At 46.0% G+C, this 8,264-nt stretch overlaps 1 long non-coding RNA gene across 1 annotated transcript in view; it reads left to right on the top strand.

Moving 5' to 3' along the window:
• The window catches only part of LOC140064979 (uncharacterized), a 69,104-nt gene that overhangs the window by 39,134 nt on the left and 21,706 nt on the right, over positions 1–8,264 (top strand). The gene's annotated exons all lie outside the window — the stretch shown is intronic.

Below are 8,264 nucleotides of genomic sequence, written 5' to 3'. Positions count from 1 at the left end.
AGCCCCGGAGCTCCGCCATTTTGTGGGCTGGATGTGCAGCCAATGAGAGGGCAGCGGCCGCAGTGATTACTGGAAGGATGACTGTACTTTGCAGTGATGTCAATTATTACTGGGGAAATGATGTGCTGCAGTGTGTGCAGAGCCAGAACATGGAGGGGAGGCAGGGACACACATGGAGGGGAGTAGTCAGAGACTAGAGGAGAAGACATGGAGGGGAGTAGTCAGAAACTAGAGGAGAAGACATGGAGGGGAGTAGTCAGAGGCTAGAGGAGAAGACATGGAGGAGAGTAGTCAGTGACTAGAGGAGAAGACATGGAGGGGAGTAGTCAGAGACTAGAGGAGAAGACATGGAGGGGAGTAGTCAGAGACTAGAGGAGAAGACATGGAGGGGAGTAGTCAGAGACTAGAGGAGAAGACATGGAGGGGAGTAGTCAGAGACTAGAGGAGAAGACATGGAGGGGAGTAGTCAGAGACTAAAGGAGAAGACATGGAGGGGAGTAGTCAGAGACTAGAGGAGAAGACATGGAGGGGAGTAGTCAGAAACTAGAGGAGAAGACATGGAGGGGAGTAGTCAGAGACTAGAGGAGAAGACATGGAGGGGAGTAGTCAGAGACTAGAGGAGAAGACATGGAGGGGAGTAGTCAGAGACTAGAGGAGAAGACATGGAGGGGAGTAGTCAGAGACTAGAGGAGAAGACATGGAGGGGAGTAGTCAGAGACTAGAGGAGAAGACATGGAGGGGAGTAGTCAGAGACTAGAGGAGAAGACATGGAGGGGAGTAGTCAGAGACTAGAGGAGAAAACATGGAGGGGAGTAGTCAGAGACTAGAGGAGAAAACATGGAGGGGAGTAGTCAGAGACTAGAGGAGAAGAGATGGAGGGGAATAGTCAGAGACTAGAGGAGAAGGGATGGATGGGAGTAGTCAGAGACTAGAGGAGAAGACATGGAGGGGAGTACTCAGAGACTAGAGGAGAAGACATGGAGGGGAGTAGTCAGAGACTAGAGGAGAAGACAAGGAGGGGATTAGTCAGAGACGAGAGGGGAAGAGATGAAGGAGAGTAGTCAGAGACTAGAGAAGACATGGAGGGGAGTAGTCAGAGACTAGAGGAGAAGACATGGAGGGGAGTAGTCAGAGACTAGAGGAGAAGACATGGAGGGGAGTAGTCAGAGACTAGAGGAGAAGACATGGAGGGGAGTAGTCAGAGACTAGAGGAGAAAACATGGAAGGGAGTAGTCAGAGACTAGAGGAGAAGACATGGAGGAGAGTAGTCAGTGACTAGAGGAGAAGACATGGAGGGGAGTAGTCAGAGACTAGAGGAGAAGACATGGAGGGGAGTAGTCAGAGACTAGAGGAGAAGACATGGAGGGGAGTAGTCAGAGACTAGAGGAGAAGACATGGAGGGGAGTAGTCAGAGACTAGAGGAGAAGACATGGAGGGGAGTAGTCAGAGTCTAGAGGAGAAAACATGGAGGGGAGTAGTCAGAGACTAGAGGAGAAGAGATGGAGGGGAATAGTCAGAGACTAGAGGAGAAGAGATGGAGGGGAATAGTCAGAGACTAGAGGAGAAGGGATGGATGGGAGTAGTCAGAGACTAGAGGAGAAGACATGGAGGGGATTAGTCAGAGACTAGAGGGGAAGAGATGAAGGAGAGTAGTCAGAGACTAGAGAAGACATGGAGGGGAGTAGTCAGAGACTAGAGGAGAAGACATGGATGGGGAGTAGTCAGAGACTAGAGGAGAAGACATGGAGGGGAGTAGTCAGAGACTAGAGGAGAAGACATGGATGGGGAGTAGTCAGAGACTAGAGGAGAAGACATGGAGGGGAGTAGTCAGAGACTAGAGGAGGAGACATGGATGGGAGTAGTCAGAGACTAGAGGAGAAGACCTGGAGGGGAGTAGTCAGAGACTAGAGAAGAAGACATGGAGGGGAGTAGTCAGAGACTAGAGGAGAAGACATGGAGGGGAGTAGTCAGAGACTAGAGGAGAAGACATGGAGTGGAGTAGTCAGAGACTAGAGGAGAAGACATGGAGGGGAGTAGTCAGAGCCAAAGGAGAAGACATGGAGGGGAGTAGTCAGAGACTAGAGGAGAAGACATGGAGGGGAGTAGTCAGAGACTAAAGGAGAAGACATGGAGGGGAGTAGTCAGAGACTAGAGGAGAAGACATGGAGGGGAGTAGTCAGAGACTAGAGGAGAATACATGGAGGGGAGTAGTCAGAGACTAGAGGAGAAGACATGGAGGGGAGTAGTCAGAGACTAGAGGAGAAGACATGTAGAAGACTAGTCAGACACCATAGGAGAAGGGATGGAGGGGAGTAGTCAGAGACTAGAGGAGAAGGGATGGAGGGGAGTAGTCAGAGACTAGAGAAGAAGAGATAGAAGGGAGTAGTCAGAGACTAGAGGAGAAGGGATGGAGGGGAGTAGTCAGAGACTAGAGAAGAAGAGATAGAAGGGAGTAGTCAGAGACTAGAGGAGAAGACCTAGAAGGGAGTAGTCAGAGACTAGAGGAGAAGACATGTAGGAGACTAGTCAGACACCATAGGAGAAGACATGGAGGGGAGTAGTCAGAGACTAGAGGAGAAGACATGGAGTGGAGTAGTCAGAGACTAGGGGAGAAGAGATGAAGGAGAGTAGTCAGAGACTAGAGGAGAAGACATGGAGGGGAGTAGTCAGAGTCTAGAGGAGAAGACATGGAGGGGAGTAGTCAGAGACTAGAGGAGAAAACATGGAGGGGAGTAGTCAGAGACTAGAGGAGAAGACATGGAGGGGAGTAGTCAGAGACTAGAGGAGAAGACATGGAGGGGAGTAGTCAGAGACTAGAGGAGAAGAGATGGAGAGGAGTAGTCAGAGACTAGAGGAGAAGAGATGGAGAGGAGTAGTCAGAGACTAGAGGAGAAGAGATGAAGGAGAGTAGTCAGAGACTAGAGGAGAAGACATGGAGGGGGGTAGTCAGAGACTAGAGGAGAAGACATGGAGGGGAGTAGTCAGAGACTAGAGGAGAAGACATGGAGGGGAGTAGTCAGAGACTAGAGGAGAAGACATGGAGGGGAGTAGTCAGAGACTAGAGGAGAAGACATGGAGGGGAGTAGTCAGAGACTAGAGGAGAAGAGATGGAGGGGAGTAGTCAGAGACTAGAGGAGAAGAGATGGAGGGGAGTAGTCAGAGACTAGAGGAGAAGACATGGAGGGGAGTAGTCAGAGACTGGAGGAGAAGAGATGGAGGGGAGTAGTCAGAGACTAGAGGAGAAGAGATGAAGGAGAGTAGTCAGAGACTAGAGGAGAAGACCTGGAGGGGAGTAGTCAGAAACTAGAGGAGAAGACATGGAGGGGAGTAGTCAGAGACTAGAGGAGAAGACATGAAGGAGAGTAGTCAGAGACTAGAGGAGAAGACATGGATGGGGAGTAGTCAGAGACTAGAGGAGAAGACATGGAGGGGAGTAGTCAGAGACTAGAGGAGAAGACATGGAGGGGATTAGTCAGAAACTAGAGGAGAAGACATGGAGGGGATTAGTCAGAGACTAGAGGAGAAGACATGGAGGGGAGTAGTCAGAGACTAGAGGAGAAGACATGGAGGGGAGTAGTCAGAGACTAGAGGAGGAGACATGGAGGGGAGTAGTCAGAGACTAGAGGAGAAGACATGGAGGGGAGTAGTCAGAGACTAGAGGAGAAGACATGGAGGGGATTAGTCAGAGACTAGAGGAGAAGACATGGAGGGGAGTAGTCAGAGACTAGAGGAGAAGACATGGAGGGGAGTAGTCAGAGACTAGAGGAGGAGACATGGAGGGGAGTAGTCAGAGACTAGAGGAGAAGACATGGAGGGGAGTAGTCAGAGACTAGAGGAGAAGACATGGAGGGGATTAGTCAGAGACTAGAGGAGAAGACATGGAGGGGATTAGTCAGAGACTAGAGGAGAAGACATGGAGGGGAGTAGTCAGAGACTAGAGGAGAAGACATGGAGGGGATTAGTCAGAGACTAGAGGAGAAGAGATGGAGGGGAGTAGTCAGAGACTAGAGGAGAAGACATGGAGGGTATTAGTCAGAGACTAGAGGAGAAGACATGGAGGAGAGTAGTCAGAGACTAGAGGAGAAGACATGGAGGGGAGTAGTCAGAGACTAGAGGAGAAGACATGGAGGGGAGTAGTCAGAGACTAGAGGAGAAGACATGGAGGGGAGTAGTCAGACACCATAGGAGAAGGGATGGATGGGAGTAGTCAGAGACTAGAGGAGAATTATGACCAGAATTTTTAGCAAAGGTTCTAGCATAAAAAATATTGAAAAAATTCTACCTTCTCGTACTTATCATATGTCATAAGAATAAAGTTATCAGCTTTAATGGTCGTATTTTTACCAAATTGTAAAGTTCAGCTTAATTTCTGGAAAATTCTAGACTGTAGGTAACTTTGGGTGCAGTCAACCATTATCTCTTCAACTTCCGATATTTCTCCACATTCGTAGTGAGCGGAATTGTTTTGGGTTCTTCATGAGAAGCCCTGAGATAAATAATGGTAAAACCGGCCAGATCTCACCTGTAGATGGCATCATTGCACCAAAAAATTCATTATTGGCTCAAACGTATAATATTTTTGTACCACTGAGCCTATAAAATTGTGTTCCCAGAGTAAAAGGGGCTGTTCAGGATAGGAGATTTTTTTACTATTAGCACCATTCAAAAAAAAAAAAAAATAATAATTTAGTTCTACTTCTGTTCCACCGTGGCTCCTCCTGTCACTTCTGGCTTATGTCAGTATACACAGGCTTAGTTGTGACGTCACATTAACATCCACTTTTCATGGTTGATTTGCATCGGGCTGGGGTGTTATTGCATATGCATTTCCATTGAAACGCATGCAATCGGCAAGTACTGCCTAGTGTTTTGCATTGTTTATTTGCAAAACACCCAATGCTGGTTACCAATCGCACGTGTTTAGTGGGAAATGCACATGCGTACAGGCCAAACATCTCTTGTGCTCATTCTTAATTTTTTACATTTCCACTTATTTTTCTTATCCTGTACTTTGGTTTGGTATTAATGTCATGATGCCTCAGCACATAAATCACATAATCAGCCAGAGACTGAAGTATCTCTACTAGCTGGGGTGCATTGTAATTATCCTCTTCACGTATATTCGCCATACCATAAGTATACAGTCAGGGAGGCTGAGATGTGAGCTCTTCATGAATAACTGTATGACAGGAACCTGAGTGATTGTTATTAGTAACTGTGATAGATGTTTCTGTCTTCCCTATGGAGAGTCTGTGTGGGACAGTCCATCATACACAGTGATTTCCCACTCTATATTCTCCGTACCATAAGTATACAGTCAGGGTGGCTGAGCTGTGAGCTAGTTATGAATAACTGTATGACAGGAACCTAAGTGATTGTTATTAGTAACTGTGATAGATGTTTCTGTCCTCTTTGTGGAGAGTCTGTGTGGGACAGTCCATCATACACAGTGATTTCCCACTCTATATTCTCCGTACCATAAGTATACAGTCAGGGTGGCTGAGCTGTGAGCTAGTTATGAATAATTGTATGACAGGAACCTAAGTGATTGTTATTAGTAACTGTGATAGATGTTTCTGTCCTCTTTGTGGAGGGTCTATGTGGTACAGTTCATCATACACTCTATATTCTCCATAAGTATACAGTCAGGGAGGCTGAACTCATGACCTATACAGGCGGTCCCCTACTTAAGGACACCCGACTTACAGACAACCCATAGTTAGAGACAGACCCCTCGGACCTCTGGTGAAGCTTTCTGAATGCTTTACCATAGTCCCAGACTGCAATGATCAGCTGTAAGGAGTCTGTAATGAAGCTTTATTGATAATCCTTGGTCCCATTACAGCAAAAAATGTTTAAACTCCACTGGGGCCAAAATGTTTTTTTGACTGGATCTACAATTATAAAATATACAGTTTCGACTTGCATACAAATTCAACTTAAGAACAAACCTCCGGACCCTATCTTGTACGTAACGCGGGGACTGCCTGTAATGGTGTGACAGGAACATGTCTGATTATTATTAGTAACTATGATAGGAGATTCAGTCCATCATACACAGTCATTATCTTCCTATCTATATTCTCCATAAGTATACAGTCAGGGAGGCCGAGCTGTGAGCTCATTATGAATAACTGTATGAAGGGAACCTGTGTGATTGATATTAGTAAAAGTGATAGATATTCCCTCCTGTGCAGAGTCTGTGTGGTATAGTCCATCATACACTGTGATTATCTTCCTATCTATATTCTCCATACATAAGTATACAGTCAGGGAGGCCGAGCTGTGAGCTCCTTATCTATAACTGTGTGACAGGAACCTGTCTGATTATTATTAGTAACTGTGATGTATCTACCCCCTGTCCATTATTAAGGAAAATTTGTTGTGTTTGATGGGTGACACATAACACTTCATAGACTCTAACATGGAAATCTAGCTCCTGGGCACTCACCACACACAGCTGGCAGGGATCCAGGTAATGTGAAATAAAATTTTATAAAGAATGCTGACATTTTTTTTAAAAATCAGCATAGCGTAGGGTATTGGAACCTGTCACTAGTTAAAAACAACCTTCCTGGTGACAGGTTCACTTTAAGAACAGTTCATTGCGACTCCTTTTTTCCGCTGAAATCTGTTGTTCTAGGCCGACTGTAAGTCCTGGTAAAAATAAATTCGCAAATTCTGAGATGGAGAACAGATGGACGGATGCAATTTGGTTCCAAGAGCAACGCAATGCAAAACAAGAGGAATGAAGAAAACAGAAGTATTTTTAGTGTCGTGTTTTCCTTGAATTTGGTTTAATATCTTCAAAAGCATTTTCACTGTCTACGAAAACGAGGCGAACGCCAAATACGAAAAGGCGTTTTGTTTCACGGAATGAATGTTGCTGGAATGTGAAGATTTTATTAGGTTTTTAAAGAAAATCAAAACCAGATGATAATAAATGAGGAAGTAATTATTAACACAGTTACTTAAAGTCCATTTGTATCACATGTTGAGACGTTGGGAAAATTGTGTCCTTCCCCATGACCTATGAACCTAATGACAGGTGTTATAGTAGGATGGTAAGTGTCTTCTGTATTATACGTATAGTACAGCAGTCATCAGCCCGGGTTCTTGCCTGTAGCAGCCTCTGATGTCCTAGCCAATCAAAATGCTGCTTACACATAAATGCTACGTATAGAGCCTTGCTACTGGCTGTGTCAGTGCTGCACGAGATGTACTGCAGAGCGATGCCATAGCCGCAGGGGTGTAAGTTCAGGGGTAACAGCCATTATATCTGCTACAGGGCCCAGACCTAGTGTCCTAGTTGAGGTCTTCTGCCACCATAGGAGTCTAGATATTTTTGTTGATCTTAAATCATGATTACAGTTTGAAGCTGCTGTTTTGTGAGGGAAGAAGGGACTCTTTGCATCACATATAACTATGATGCTTGGAATCCCATCCTCTCCATGAAATCCATTCAGTGCGTGGTCCGTTTTTCACAGCCTACCACAGTCGTGTGTTGCCGGCCTTGGACAAGCCTGAGAGAAGATATTCTGGTCAGATACTGTTGAGCAAACTCTAAAAGGAGCCAAAACGACGGATTCGGACTGAGTGCGGGATTTAACAAAGCAATTTGTGTCACAAGACAAGCACTTACATGCACTGGGAGGAAGATATTGAACTCCGGCGGATCTCAGCGGGGAAGCAACATATGGACAGGATCTTCATGAATCGCGGCACAAGTGGCTTCCGGCAGACAACGCACCTCGGGGATCGAGCAGGGACCAGGTAAGTAAATGTGCCCAATTCTGTTTGTTCCGCAACGGAGTCTTGAGTGATGAGCGTCCGTACAGCCCACGGAGAGGGAGAGGGCTCAACCTGATGATTCCAGGTCTTTCCACTGCTCTTGGACAACTCTTCCAACCATTTTTTTTGCACTGTTCGTGGAGTGTCCTCAACCAGAAGTAGATAGAAATCCTGGAAGATGCAAATGTATCTAAAGTAGCTTTTATCCCCTTTTGAATAGGACAGATTTTAGTTTTTTGGTTCACTATTCTGCCAATAGACTTGGAAGGAACGTAATTTTCGTGATGAACAACACTGAATCCGCTTCAGGCGAAGATTACCTACTGCATGTACAGGAGCAGCAATAGCAATTCTGGATCTATCAGTATAAGGGGCCGGTTGTGTGTGGTCCATGTGGTGGTCACGTTTTCTGGAACAACCACAGATCATCCGAAGAGAGAGTTCCGTGATGCTACAAGCTGTAATCCGACTGT

Source organism: Engystomops pustulosus, chromosome 6, assembly GCF_040894005.1.
Source record: "Engystomops pustulosus chromosome 6, aEngPut4.maternal, whole genome shotgun sequence".
Classification (NCBI taxonomy): domain Eukaryota; kingdom Metazoa; phylum Chordata; class Amphibia; order Anura; family Leptodactylidae; genus Engystomops; species Engystomops pustulosus.
This window is presented reverse-complemented; position numbering and strand designations above follow the sequence as displayed.